Source organism: Capsicum annuum, chromosome 11 (genome assembly GCF_002878395.1).
Source record: "Capsicum annuum cultivar UCD-10X-F1 chromosome 11, UCD10Xv1.1, whole genome shotgun sequence".
In the NCBI taxonomy this organism is placed as follows: domain Eukaryota; kingdom Viridiplantae; phylum Streptophyta; class Magnoliopsida; order Solanales; family Solanaceae; genus Capsicum; species Capsicum annuum.
In genome coordinates, this window is record NC_061121.1 from 170,667,967 (window position 1) to 170,684,521 (window position 16,555).

General features: G+C 35.5%; 1 long non-coding RNA gene across 1 annotated transcript in view; it reads left to right on the forward strand.

Moving 5' to 3' along the window:
• Positions 1 to 1,223: 1,223 nt before the first annotated feature.
• The window catches only part of LOC107847135, a 51,988-nt gene continuing 36,656 nt past the window's right edge, over positions 1,224 to 16,555 (forward strand). Inside the window, exon 1 of the long non-coding RNA XR_007046901.1 lies at positions 1,224 to 1,620. This is a non-coding gene — a long non-coding RNA (uncharacterized LOC107847135). The remainder of the gene's footprint in view (positions 1,621 to 16,555) is intronic.

The window sequence follows — 16,555 nt, forward strand, 5'->3', positions numbered from 1 at the left end:
TGTAGTATCAACTCTTACCCATGGGGCCTAATTTGTTATTTGATTATCCTTGGGCTAAGTCTTGTCTCTAAGGCAAGAGTTATAAGCATATCATAAGTAGAAAATACTATGTGGTAGTATTGACTCTTTCCCAATGTACATAACTTGTTGTTTGAAAATCCTTGGGATAAGTCATGCCTCTAAGGTAAGAGTTATAAAACATCTCATAAATCAAAACATAATATGATAGTGTCAACTCTTGCCTGTGGGGCATAACTTCTTGTTTGAAAGTCATTGAGATAAATCTTATCTCAGAGACAAGAGTTATAGAATATCTCATAAATCAAAACACAATGTGGTAGTGTCAAATTTTGCCCATGGAATCTAACTTGTTCTTTGAAAGTCCTAAGTCTTGACTCTAAGGAATGATTTATAGATAAAATATACCATAAATCACAATGTGGTAGTTTCAACTCCTGCCCATGGTACATAACTTGTCGTTTGGAAGGAATTGAAGATAAGAAAAATAATAAAAGTTGTGGAAAAAGAACAAAAATGAAGACAAATACTAAAAAAGAAAAATAAAAGTCAAAGAAAATTAAAAAGAGAAAAAAATAAAGAAAATTTAGAAGTTCAGAGGAGAAAAGGAAAAAAACAAAGGTTGAGAATAAACAAAAAAAGACAAAACAAAAATAAAGACTGAGAAAAATTTAAAAAGAAAAAATAAATTAAAGTAAAATAAAAAAGAGAAAAATTTAGAAAAATAGAAGTTGAGAGGAGAAAATGAAAAAAAAGCAAGGGTTGAGAAAAACTAAAAAAAGAAAAAAATCAATGTAAAATAAAAAAAATTAAAAAATAAAAGTTGAGAGATGAAAGATGAAAAAATAGTAAGGGTTGAGAAAAACTAAAAGATAAAAGTCAAAGTAAAATAAAATAAAAAATATGCGTTGAAATATAAATAAGTATGGTGTTATTTAGAAATATTTGAGATATAGATGGACAAATAGGTATTTGTACTTTACATAGAAAAGAAGAAAGTTTTGTAGGACTTTTCTTATGGGGAAAAAAATAAATCCACCCATTATGAGGGTTATTTATGTAGTTTACCCATACTAAAAAACACAAAGGCCCATCACCAGGTCAAGGTCCAAGAGACCCAAGGCCCAGCAATGGGCTAAAATCCGACAACAAAAAAATCAACTAAGACTATAACTAATAAAGAAAAGAAAGCTATTATGTGTAAGTTTCATCCGCTCTAGTCGTTACTTCCCTCTCTTTCCATCCATGGAGTCAAAATGAATTGAGAAGATCGAAAAATTAGAGAAGTTGTACTCATCTAACTGAAAGAGATATATAGATCTACAAGTAAAACTGAATTTTGATTATTTTTAGTAAGGGCATTTACAAGTCTCATTAATGCTATAAAATCAATCAAGTGAAAACTTCTTCAACTTGTATCACCACAGATCAAAGCTCTCATAGTTGAGATAAGTACTATTCCTCTATCTTCTTTCTTAAATTAGTTGATTAAGGCTGTAGATTTCACCATATCTTCATTTTCTTGATAGGTTGAGCTCATCTTGGAGCTAAAACCACTGTCTAAGTGAGATGAAGCTATGGATCTATCTCCAACCTTATTGGGTAAGCTCTTTCTCCATACTAGAACCTTTTCCTTACTGTATATGCATGTGACCTGATTCCTATTAATGATATCATTCTCATTGTGTACATTCATTGATAGATTAAGCTTCTCAATGAAATCATAATAGACCGTACAATATTTGTCTCTTAAAATTTTTTAAGTACAACTTCCCCTTGCTTTGTAATTTCCTTGATTCCTTATTGTTGGTTGCCTATTTCCTTGACTACATTACTAGTTGTTTTGCTCTAGATGTATCCCTGTATGTTTTATTAGAATCTTTTGAGTGATTTTATTGGTCCTTCCTTATTGTGATTACTGCCCCCTACTATTAAAGTTCCATTTGAAACTTTTTATTCTAATATTTGGAATCTGATCTCTTGGAATTTTTTGTACTATAGAGTAGGTTAATGTATATGTACCTGCAAAATGCAAAACATGGTTAGAAAAAAATGTCTTTCTTTTTATTGCCTTCTCTGTATATGTGTTCCACCACTATGTTTACATCCTTCATGAGTGCCTTAATCTTTGCAATCTCTACTTCAAAACTCCATGGGGCTTCCTAGTTACCATCTAAAATATTCTTTACTATCAAAGAACCAGTCTCCATTATTAGTAGTAGATATTGTTGATTAATGCAATATTCTAATCCCAACTAAATCTCAGGACTTCAGCAACTAGATTAGAGTTATCCCCAAATCTTCTCCCTTCAGCATAAATCAAATCACTTGAACCATCCCGAATACAAAAGGGTTCTAAACTAAGGCCATGATTTCCTTTTATAGCCCCATCAGAGTTTTTAGTGACTCTCTTGGTCATTTTCTCAAATTTTTTTGTGTATTTTTGGTATTTTATGTTTTTCTATAGCAAGTACAGTCATTTATGACTTACTGAGATTGTTGGTTCAGTTTTTAGGTAGTCCGTCTGAGTTCAAAGACCATTTCTCTATTTAGGAGTTTTTGAATTTGAGAAATTAGTCTTGGACCAACACTTCTCATAAACTGTCACAATCCGAGACTACCCCTAGTCAATACACGGTGCTTAAGGCCACAATTAACCCCAAGCTAACCCATAATCTAGTATCTGTTGTGATTACTAAATAAAGTAATAATATAATATCATATGCGGAGGCTAAACTGATAAGAGGTTCTTTTAAGATGTAATACTGAAATAATACCTAACATGTCTGAACTACTAATACAATTGAAAACAAGTCTGACTATCTGAAAGCCTCTAAAACATAAGGAGTTGATGGGACAAACCCCCAACTATGTCCGACTGACTTAAATAATGAAAGTACTAAAGAACTACAAATAACTTGTTCTTGATGGATGAGAACTCACCACAACTGCTGCTGAGTGGCACTGAACTGACTGTGGGCTATCATGGAACTTAGTGTTCCAACCTCTATTATGAAATCAATATAGCACAAAAGAGAGTATGCAGTAGTACTTGAAATGCAAGTATGTGAGATGGAAGGAACTAACTGAATTACACATAAGCACTGAACAAGAATGCATAAACATATAAATAAATGCATGACCAAGTAAAGCATGTACTAATATAATATGTAAAATTAAATTACTGAATAACTGATAAACTAAACACTTGGTCATGAAAACCAAAGTTGATGTGGTAAAAATACTGAACTAAGTCTGTGGGAGATAATATTTAACTGACATACCACAATCTGAGCTAATCGGGGTCCAACCTGTAACCCAAGATGGAAGAGTGTCAATACCTTGCCACAGTTACTTACACTGGCTGTGTGGATCTACTAATTTGATGTCCCGAAAGACCAGGGTATCAAGCCTAAACTGAAGGCTGACCCTTGAGAGAAAGTCAAGCCTAAATTTATGGGTGACGCCTTATAACCTACGCTGGCTACGTAGTTCTGAAACTTAGGAACTACTACTAACGACTCTACCTAAACTGATGGGGGAGACACCCTCCTTGAGTTCGCTTGATGCTAAGTATTACTCCCAATAGAATGACACAACTATCCTTATTCATTTAACATCCTCTGGCATTGATAATAAATTTAGCATGTTTCAAACTTACAAATGCTCAACATGATGATAATCTATATATAATAATAAAATATGATCTAGTATTAATGAGTGCATATTTTGATGTTATTCTAAAATTTAAGGCTACAAGAAACATTTGAATGACTTGTAACCTGATAACACTGATAGACATGATTTTCCTCGGTATCGGGTTTTTATAACCCACCAGTACTGAATAATACATTAAGTACACTAACATTATCATAATATTGTAAGTATATTCATGATCCGTAGAGCCAAAACATAGTACAACTCACTAAATTGATGTAATCTATGATTATGAGTATGGGAAGATGTTAAACTTATGAGGACAATATTCTCACATAGTTATATTCCTAAATTGATAATCAACATGGTGTCAACTGAACATGATATGGGTGACTAAGTTTATAAAGCATGTAAGAACATAATTTATGAGGAAACACATTGTCATGGTTTGTATTCAAAACTACTTAGAAAAAGTTTAATAAATTCATACTTGACATTGAAATTTTGTCAAAAGTGCAAAAGGGTTTATACTTGAAAATTAAGGGATTTTTGGGACTTAATGTGAGGAAGAAATCTATTGATGAATATCTCACATACCTTAATTCCTTGTATTTCTGTGGAAAACTTGAAATTGAGGCCTTAGAAGGGTGGATTCTTGGAAAAAGCTTTTGATTTTTTTATTTCTTGATAATGGGATAAGGTTGAATGTCGTAAATTGATGATGAATGGGGAAAATAATGCCCATCTTGGGTTTTAAGTCGTGATTTAGATGTGTTGGGGGAGAGGAAACAGACTAAATTACCCCTCACCCCTTTAATGAAGGCTAAAGGATTTACACTACAACATGGCACAATCTCTGCGACATCCTGCGTATCATGAAGACTATCCTTCGTGGCACACTGCTTATCGCAAAGACTATCCTCCATGTCACACTATGTATCGCGAAGACTATCCTCCGTGACATGCTAAAATTATGGAGGCTTACTATCTCCATGGTCTAAAAACACCCCGAACCTCTTTCAAAAATTCTGAAACTCTCCCGGATGACCCTTTTAACATCTCTAATCATATTCTAACTTATAAATCAATACTTTAAACACGAAAAGGCCAAAAGTAAAATTTTCAAAATTTTGGAGTGTTAATGTGGCCATGTCAATTACCCTTAGTGTGAAATAATAGCTTTGAGACATTTAAACATGGGACGAATAGCTAGAAGCTCATCTAAAAACTTGTGGGTTATTACAATATCTCCCCCTTGGTATCATTCGTCGCCAAATTAAACTGTCTGAGCTAAGACACTAAGATGACTGAAATTATGTGCTGCCTACTTATGAGCTGATTTATGACTAAATAACTAAATCGAAAACATGATGCGTGGACTGAACTAAATTCATGAATACATGCTATGACATGAGGATGGTTATATAGCTAAGATACAAAATGAGAGAGTCATTTAAGGGAAACCATTACCTCAAGACGAATTTAAATTCATAGTAAAAAGGTTGGGGTACTTATCTCACATATCTGCTTCGTTTTCTCAAGTAGCTCCCTCAATGGACTGACTTCTCTTTAGGACTTTAACCAAGGCAAATTTCTTATTCCTTAATATACAAATCTGATAGTCAAGGATTTCAATTGGGGCTTTTTCTTAGGAAAGGCTATTTTTTTCCATACTTTCTAAAGAAACGAGAGAAGCTGGGTCACCAATACATTTCTTTAGCAAAGAGCATGAAACACCGAATGCACTAATGCCAATTCTCTAGGCAATTCCAATTAATAAGCTACCTTCTCAAAATAGATAAAAATCCTATATGGGCCAACATAGTAGGGACTGGGCTTCCCTTTCTTACAAAACCTCTCCACCCCTTTCATAGGTGAAATTTTCAAATAAACTAAGAACCAACATCAAACTTACGATCTCTTCTCCTTACATCAACATAGGATTTATGTCAACTCAGGGCTGTCTTCAGCCTTTCTCGAATCAACGAAACTTTCTCCATTGCTGTGTACACTAAATCTGGCCCTATAAAAGCAGTCTCACCTACTTCAAGCTAACTAATAAGAGATCTACACCTCCTCCATAAAGAGCCTCAAATGGAGCTATCTGAATATTGAAGTGATAGCCATTGTTGTTGGTAAAGTCAATCAAAGGTAAGTGGTCATCCAACTACCCCTGAAGACGATAACACAAGATCTCAACATATCCTCTAAGGTCTGAATGGTCTGCTCAGCTGACCATTTGTTTAAGGATGAAAAGTTGTACTAAGATAGACTTGGGTACCAAGACCCTTCTGAAAAAGCCTTCCAAAAGTAAGAGGCAAACTGGGTTCCTCTATATGAAATGATGTTCAATGAAACCCCATGAAACTTTACCAACTTCCTGAGATAGAGTCTAGAATAATCCTCAGCAGAATACGAAGTATGAACTGGCAAGAAATAGGCCGACTTGGTTATTTTATCTATAATGACCCAAATCGAATCATGCTGATGACGCATATAAGGTAACCCTATAACAAAATCTATGTTCACCACCTCCCACTTCCATGTAATGATGCTAAACTCCTGAAGTGTACCACTAGGTCTTTGGTGCTCAAGCTTAACCTGCTGACAATTTGAACACCTAGATATGAATTCTGCAATATATTTATTCATACCATTCCACCAATAGATTTCCCGCAAATCACGACACATCTTAGTGGCTCCTAGGTGAATAGAATAACACACACAATGAGCTTCTGCTAATACTCGTTGTCTCAAATCATCCACACTTAGAACACATAACCAGCCTTGACAATAAAGCATAATATCTCCCCATTGGGAGAAAACCTGAACCTTCTGATCCCGAACCGCCTCTTTTAATTTGACCAAAATAGGATCCCTATATTGTTTTTTTTAACTTCATCCACCAATGAAGATTTTGAACAATTCTAAACCCATATACTAACTTAGGCCTAATCAGTCAATCGAATACCTAATCTAATAAGTTAATGAACTGCATGAACTAACTCCTTCTTATTCCCCTCAACAGGTGCAACACTTCCTATAGACAATCTACTAAGGGCATCAGCCACTATATTAGCCTTACCCAAGTGATACAACACACTTATATCGTATTCTTTTAACAATTCAAGCAACCTTCTTTGGCAAAGATTTATATCCTTATAAGTTAACACATACAGTAAACTCATATGATCTGTAAACACATCAACGTGAATCTCATAAAGGTAATGCCTTTAAATCATTAAGGGAAAGCCAACTCTTACCAACTTAAGATCATGAGTTAGGTAATTATTTTTATGGGGTTTAAGCTACCTAGAGGTATAGGCTATGACCTTACCTCACCGCATTATCACACAGCCAAGAACAAATCTAGAAGCATCACAATAATCTAAAAACCCATTCGAACCCTTTGGTAGATTCAATACTGGAGCAAAAGTTAGTCGAGTCTTTAACTCCTAAAAACTCTTTTTACAGGAATCTAACCACTAAAATTTGACTTTTTTCTAAGTCAGCCAAGACATGGTAGAAGTAATAGAAGAAAATCCTTTAACAAACTATCTATAGTAACTGACTAAACCCAAGAAACTCCTAATATCTTATGGAGAGATGGGCCTAGGATAATTTTTTACTGATTCAATCTTTTGAGGATCAACTCAAATGCCATCACTGGAAATGATGTGACCTAGGAGAGTTACTGATCTTAACCAGAATTCACATTTACTGAATTTAGCAAATAACTAGTGATCCTTAAGGGTCTGCAATACAATCCTCAAATGGTCTGCGTGATCTCTCTCATTATGGGAATTTACAAGGATGTCATCTATGAAGACTATGATGAACATGTCCAAGTATTGCTTGAACACCCTATTCATAAAGTCCATAAAAGTTTAGGAGCATTCATTAATCCAAAAGATACAACTAGAAATTTGAAGTGGCCATACCGATTTTTAAGGGCTGCCTTTGGGATGTCACATTCTTTGAGTCTAAGGTGATGATAGGCGGATCTGAGGTTTATCTTAGAGAAATAGCTTGCACCCTAAAGTTGGTCAAACAAGTTATAAATTCTGGGGAGAGGATACTTATTCTTGATTATGACTTTGTTCAATTGACGGTAGTCGATGTATATTCGGAGGGAACCATCTTTCTTATGCACGAAGAGAACTAGAGCACCCCATGAAGAAACTATAGGCTTGATAAAACCCTTATCTAAGGGATCTTTGAAATATTCCTTCAATTCCTTAATCTCAGCTAGAGCCATTTTATAAGGTGGATTGAAATAGGCTAGCTATATGGAAGGAGATTTACAAAGTCAATTTCCCTCTCGAGATAAACTCTGAGAAGATCTTCAAGGAATACTTCTGGAAACTCATTTACTACTGGAATCAATTCAAGATTCAGATTTTTAGAATTTGAGTCCTTGACTCGGACGAGATGGTAAATACATTCCTTGGATGTTATCTTTCTTGCCTTAACATATGAGATGAACCACCTATACACACTGAGGTACTAACCCTCTATTCTATGAGAGCTCATTAGGGAAGTTAGACTAGACAATTTTATTTCTACAATCAACTGAGGTATAGCAAGAGTGGAGCCAATCCATGCCAAGAATGACATCAAAATAAATCATATCTAACTCTACAAGGTAAACTGATGTAACTTTTTGACACACTTTGATCGAACAATTTCTGTATACCTATTTATCTATAATATAACTAACCACTAGGGTAGACACTGAGAAGGGCTATGCTAATATGTCAGGACTAAAGCCAAATTCTACCACTATATAGAGAGTTACAAAAGAAAGTAAACATCTGGGGGCTAATAATGCATAAACATGAAGATGGAAGACTTATAATGTACTCGTAACCACATTTAGAGAAATCGCCTGGTCATTGGGAGTATGGAGAGCATATATTCAATTTTGACACTGTCTACTGGTGGCACTAAAAGTGACACCCTACTGAGTCGGGTATCCTGCAGGGACTGTTGAAGAGTTAGCTTGGCTTTCCTGCTAATCATCCAATCCTTGCTGGGCAGCCATAGGACATTCCCTCATTCTATGGCCGGGCTTGCCACACCAAAAGTAAGCATACTCTACACTCGCCCTAATGGTTCTTACCATACCTCTTGTAAATTAGATTTGTCTGATCACTATTCATACTATCTTGGGACTTAGAGCTTGGTGCTCTATCTTGATTCCCCTACCTAAACCTAGGCACTGGAGCATTGGCTAAATATGAGGCTGGAGTTGAAGACTTCTGATAGAATTTAGAACAATTCTCACCATCTAACCTTCGTTAAGTAAAGTTGAAGTTACCTGTCTTAGCCCTCTTATTCTCTCTTTCCCTTTCCTTAAGTTTTCTTTTCTCAATCTACTGAGCGTGCACCATCAATCTGGAAAGGTTCATCTTCATAACCAATATAGTTTTTTGCACTCCTTAACCATATTATTTGTAACTCTAGATATAAACTTACTTATTCTAGTCCTATAATCAGCTACCATAGTTAGAACATACTTTGCTAACTGGGTGAACTTGAGTGAATATTCCTTCACATTCATATTATCCTAGTTTAGGTTCACAAAATCCTGCACCTTGGCCTATTTTAACTCAAGTTGAAAGAATCTATCTAAGAAAGCCATAATAAACTCATCCCACTCTACAAGCCCTGCTTCGATCCCTCAATTGTCCTTTCATACTTAACCCAAGTATGAGATACCCCTTGTAATTGGTAGGAAACTGAGTCAGTATTCTCACTAGTAATAACACCCATGATATTTGTCACTTTCTGGATACTATCCTGAAACCCTTACGGATCTTCCTCATACTTGGATCCGGAAAATAGTGGAGGAATTATCAGAGTGAAGTCTCAGATCCTAGCTGCTGTTGTGCTCACTACTGGATTGGCTGGGGCAACAACCTGCTAGCTATTCTAAGAAACCATAGTCTAGGCTAAAATGGTCAAAGTGAATCTAAATATGGCATGGGAAAAATGTTCTTTCAGAGGGTCTTCCTGAATAGGTAGTGGTGCAGGCTAATCCCCGTTCCTTTTTTTGTTATTGCTTCTTGGAGAAATTTTCAGCAAACAACAAAGGACGAGTTAGAGCAAGGAATTCAATAGCGCTTATACCCCTTCGCATGAAATGAATATTGAAAGTAGGGAAACTTTCCTAAAATGTCTCGTAGCCTCTCGCTCATAAGTGTGGCATGCTTCACACCTATACATAAGACTCTACTCAACATGGCTTTCAAACACCCTAGGACACTTTAAAACCTTAGGCTCTGATACCAAGTTTGTCACGATCTGAGACTATACCCTATTCATAACACAGTTTTTAAGGCCACATGTGACTCCATACTAACCCATGATCTGGTATCAACTGTGAGCACTGAACAAAGTTATTATAAAAAATCATATGCGGAGGCTAAAATGATAAAAAGTTTTATTAAGAGGTAATACTAAAACAACATGTCTAAACTGATAAAACAACTAAAAATAAGTCTGACTATATGAAAGCCTTTAAAACATGAGGATTGACGGGACAAACCCCCAACTAACTCTGACTGACTGAAATAAAGTAAGTACTGAAATAAATTGCAAATAAATTATTCTCGATGGATGAGGACTCACCAAAACTGCTGTTGAGTATCACTGAATTGACTAAGGGTGATCAAGGAACCGAGTGTCTGAACTTATTTATGAAATCAATATAGCGTAAAAGAGAGTATGCGGTCAGTACCTGGAATATATTGATATATGATATGAAACTAACTAAATTACATATAAGTACTGAACATGAATACATGAACATCTAACAAAAATACACAACCAAGTAAAACATGTACTAAAATAATCTATAAAATTCAATAACTAAAAAATTAATAAACTGAACACTTAGTCATACAAACCTGATCCAATGTGGCCCAAATACTAAACTGAGACTATGGGAGCTAATATTTAATCGAAATTCCTCTATTTGAGATAACAAGGGTCCTACCTATAACCTTAGTTGGAAGGGTGTCAATACCTTGCCTCAGGTACTGACACTGGCTGTGTGGATCCACTAATTTGATATCCTAAAGGACCAGGGTATCAAGCCTAAACTGATGGGTGAACCTTGAGAGGAAGTCAAGCCTAAACTAATGAGTGGCCCCTTATAACCTATGCTGGATACGAAGTTTTGGAACTTAGGGACTACTAATAACGACTCTGCCTAAACTAATGGGGGAAACACCATCCCTGAGTTTGCTCGATGCTAAGTATTACTCCCAACTGAATGATAATGGTATCCTCATTCATTTAATATGATCTAGTACTGATAAGTAGTTTAGCTTGGTTCATACTGACAAATGATCAACCTGATGATAATCTAAATATAATTATAAAACATATCTAGTACTGATGAGTGCTCATTTTGATGTTATTATGAAATTTAATAATACAAGACAGATCTTAATGACTTGTAACCTGATAACACTGATAGACATAATTTTCCTAGGTATTGAGTGTTCATTACCCACATCACTAAATAATACATTAAGTACAATAATATCATTATAATACTATAAGGTATTCATGATCTGTTGACTCAAAACATAGTATAACTTACTAAACTAATGAAATCCTTGATTATGAGTATGGTAAGATGTTAAACTAATGATGATAACATGCTTACATGGTTAAATTCATAAATTGATAATCAACATGGTGTCAGCTAAACAATAGTTGGGTGAGAGTTTATAAAGAATAGAAAAACATAATTTACATGGGGAAACACATTGTCATGGTTTGTATTCAAAACTATTAATAGAAAGTAGAATAAATTCGTACTAGAATTGAAATTTCATCAAAAGAGGAAAAGGGTTTATACTTTAAAATTAAAGGACTCAATGGGTGGAAGGAACCCATTGATGAATATCCCAGATATTTAAATTCCTTGTCTTCTTTGGGAAAACTTGAAATTGAGGCCTTGGAAGGGTGGATTCTTGGATTTTTTTTGATTTTTCCTGTGTTCTTGAGAACAAGAGGAGGTTAAACGTCATTCACTGATGAGGAATAGGGAAAATTATTCCCCTCTTGGGTTTTAAGTCATGATTTGGATATTTTGGGGAGAGAAAAAGACCCAAATACCCCTCACCCCTTTAGTAAAGGCTATAAGATTTACACTGTAGCGTGGCACGATGGCTATTGTGGAGGCTAGCCTCTGTGACACGCTGTGTATTGCAGATACTATCATCCATGACACACTATATATTGTGGAGACTATCCTCCGTGGTACATAGAAATCACAGAGACTTACTACCTCCGTGGTCCAAAAACATGCTGAACCTCCTTAAAAAATTCTAAAACTCTCTCTGATAACCCTTTTAAAATCCCTAATCATATTCTAACTCATGAATTAATGTTTTAAACACGAAAAGCCAGAAATAAAATGTTCAAAATATTTGTGTTAAAGTGGCCGTGTCACTTGCACTTAGTGTGAAATATAAAATTGGGGCCTTTAAACGTGGGATGAATAGCTGGAAACTTATCTAGAATCTTCTGGGGTATTATAAAAATAGACTCAAATGAGAATTATAATAGTTAACTTAGCTCTAAAATTTTGATTTTTGGCTAGAAGGACCCTTTGTTTGGGTCTCGAGACTTTCAAGCTCATTTTAGGCTATTGTTGAAAATGGAACAATGGGTATTGGACCTTATTTTTATCGAATAAACCTCAGATAGAATTTTTGATGGTTTTGTAGAGTTCAAAAGGATCATTTGTTAGGGTAGCATAGTTTATTTTCATGCATGGAGTTTTGAACAAATCTTGAGCACTTGGTTAGAGTCCATTTAGTCATAGTGAAATTGCTGGTTTTTAGTAGCTAATGCATCCGCTTAAGCGGCTTGGGAGATGCTTTAGTGGTGGACACTTTAGCAGTACTTGTTTGCCTTAGCAAATGTCGCTTAAGCAATTGTAACGGCCCAAGATCTCATCCCGAGATGTCATATGGTGCTTATGACCCCGAAGGACCACAAGCTAACCTTTTTCAATAAATGCAGAAACTGGCCATAAGGTTCAACACATCTATGCATACTTAAAATAGAAAATTGAATACTAATACATTTATCTAAAAAGCCTCTAAACTATCTGAATTGTAGAGTTGATGGGACATATCCCCAACTAACTCCGTCTATAGAAAATATAAACAAAGTCTGATGCCATAATAGTAAACTGAGATTCATCCTCGAAAAAAGAGGACTCACTACTACAACTGCTGCTGCTGACTGGGACTGAACTTCTAAGGAAACTCTGGGTCCTGTAACTCAAAACTTATGGTGCCAAATAAAACACCATATCGCAAATGCATCAGTACATGAATGTACTGAGTATATAGATGGGGTAAAGCTAAATGCAAGGGGTCATGCATACATAATATCTAAACTGAATAATCATGATAATGCCACACGAGAGCACATAAACATACATGAATGCATAGACCATAGTCATAATCATCATAGCTATAGAGACCAAAACTTGGGTACTGCCTTACTGCAGACTAAAATCCTTACTGACACTAGGATACTGACATACTAAATCTTTGACTCATCTAATACTGATAACTGTGGATCTGGATGCACTTACATCAAGGACTGAATTTTGAGCTTACTGCTTTCGACTGACAGGATTAGAGATCAACCTCTCGAATGGATAATTTCAAAAACAATTATCAATGATAAGAAATATGAATATATCTTAATCTAGAAACAAGGATACTTAATAGAATCAAAGACTATGAATCAAGCCTGTGTGGCAGCATATCTCTAAATATGATATCAAATAACTGTATATGAGACCAAGCCTATCTGACGGGATGGTCCATGAATCAATGGAACTATCTGAGTTCCTCATAAAAATAGATGACTGTATCTGACAGTTTTGATTTCTAAAGATTGATACTGAAACTAAAATTGTAACTAAAATTGTGGGAAGTAGTTATTTAACCGATATGCCCCAACCTACCATAGGTGGGGTCCAACCTATAACCCCAGTTGGAAGGGTGTCAATACTGTGCCACGGGTAAAGACCTCTCTCTAGTCAATTCTCTCTAGCAGATAACCCTTATTAGAAAGTCGACCTAAGGAAATATAATAGTCAAATACTCTTTCTCTGGAGGTGACTGCCTTTTCCTGATGGTGACTTCTGTATCATACACTGGCTATGCAGTTTTGGAGATCAGGGATTGTTACTAACGACTCCGGCCTTTCTCTCACTGTCGAGAGGAGCCGTCATCCCGTTCCTCGCTTGGTGCTAGTTTCTACTCCCAATTGAAAGACACTGAACTGAATTATTGATTGAACATAACTGAACTAAATCTGATACTGATCATATTTATCAAAAGATCTGATTGAGCTATGTTGAGATCACTTAGTTCTATATCTGAAGGAAAGAGTATTAAATTATGGTATCTGACTGATAATACAGAGCTTAACTAGATTATTTGAATCGCTTCTGAGGTTAGAATTAACACTTGGATACTATTGGATCTGAGATAATTACAGGACCGAGGCTAGATTACTAGAGATACGGAGATTACAGAGATAAATGAGATTTCTAAGCTTTCTTAAGTTCTACAATTGTTTGAGGATACAACGCGCTTAATTCACTGAGTTCGGAGAGTCATGCCTCGATTGGAATTATTGTGAAACTGACACGGGCTCTAGACAACAAATAAATTGTCGGGTATAAATGCCCCTAGGACTCAATAATATAAAATAAAGCATAATCATTCCTCTATCATCACAACCATTCATTCATCATCATCATCATAATGATTTATTCATCATCACAATCATTCATTCATCATCATTATCACAATCATTGATTCATTATCACAATCATTCATTCATCATCATTGTCATTAAAGCATCTCTTCAAGTATTTAGGAAACATAACATACCTTCACCTTTGCAATCATTAAGGCATCACGTCAAGTATTTAGGAAACATCAACATATACTAGCATAGGGAAACATGCTACTAGATCATACTTCCTTCAACAAGGTCTTACCTCAAGTACTTCACACCTAAATCAGTCTTGACATGTATTTAGACATCACAAGATTTGGAAAAAACTTCACACTATCATGTCTTAACTTACTTGCTAACCACTTGACATGTATTAAAATTTTAGCATATATCAAAGAGCACATAATTGGGGAATTTACCGCTATCTTGTCTCAAATTACTCACTAAGGTCTTTCAACAACACTAAGAAAGTACGGGTTTACACCTACTTGGAGATTTCATACTATTATAGCACCATTTATTCACTAAGGCATTTTATCAAACACTAGGCATGCATGTACTAACTCACAACTTGGGGTTTCATCTTCAATATACTACACTAGTCCTTATACTTCACCTAAGCTTTTATCAAACCTATGGGGGACATACTTCGCTTATTCAACCATTTCTACACCCAAATGTCATGAAAACATCATATAGAAAGCAACATAAGGAAGGTTCATCATAAACATCATATGGATTCCACATACTAGGGTCAGAGCTCATAAATCTTGTAAACAAACATGAATCAAAACTCAACAACATATGGAACATCAATTTCAACTCATACAATTCATGGAATCTCAGAAATATACAAATCTTGAAGTTTTGAAAAGTGTTCTTGAGCTTCTTAGATGAAAGGGATCCAAGAATCAACATCTACATACCTGGGGAAACTCTTTTCTTGAAGGTTCTTGGAAGGATTTCTTGGTTTCTCTTAATTCTCTTGAACTCTCTTGATTTTTTTTATGGAAGGAAAAATGAGGATTTTTGATTTTGGAAACCCTAGTTTTTGGGTGGAAGAAGAGAGAAAATGAGGCCAAATGCCGTGTAAAGGGGGTATATATAGGGTTTGGGAAAAGCCCTTTTTTGTCCTTGGAATTAAAATTAAAAATCCTAATTTTTCATGTTAGCACGACACGGAATAATCATGCCAGTTCACTGGAAAATGGACAATTGGGAAACCACACGACGACACGACACGGTGGAAATCACATTGCCATCTTGGTTGGGAACTAGAAATATACCGTGACGTGATGGAATCATGGAGTTTCACTAGATTTTGACAATTACCATTTTGGCTGGCTCCGCAATGCGCTAAGGTGTCAGGTGGCACACTGTCTCTCTAAAATAGCTCTAACTCTTCACCCGAGTGTTGGATTTGGGCAAATTTGGTATCGATGGAAATATTATTCAATGCTCTACATGAAAAAAAGTAGAAATTAGGGAAATTACACACGATTAAAAGTATTTCATACTTGGGAAGACACTTCTGAAACTTTTAGACTCAAATTTTTGCTTTACTAAATACGCTCTAAGGCTCAAATTGGAAGAGGACTTTGCGAGGTATAACAGAAACCAAGTGCCACTTTAGTGGCATCTCACCCCTGCTGTACCCACCACTTTGATGGTCATTTGCCAATTTGGTTGTAGACACTTTAGCGGCTTAATGGATGCTTAAAAGGTCACTGTTGGTTGTATATATTCTCATTTCTTGCAATTTTCAGACATTTTCATGTCTCATTTTAACCATTGATGAACTCTTGAGCTTGTGAATTGGAGCTGGGATTTAGTCGAAGATGTGTTAGTAATTATTTTCCCATTATTATCCCAAAGTTTCCTCCCTAATTCTTCACTTAATCCTTGATTTTTCACTTATTTTCCTTAGACTTTGGTGCTATTCTAAGCCCCAATTGAGAATTTATTTGTACTCAATTTTAGAGTATGCATTCCTTGTCCTTCGGGTGGTCGGTGACAGGTTAAGTTTTGAAATTCCCTTAGTGGGCGCCACAAGCCTATTCTTGACCCAATTTTTTCCCTTGAGTTTTAT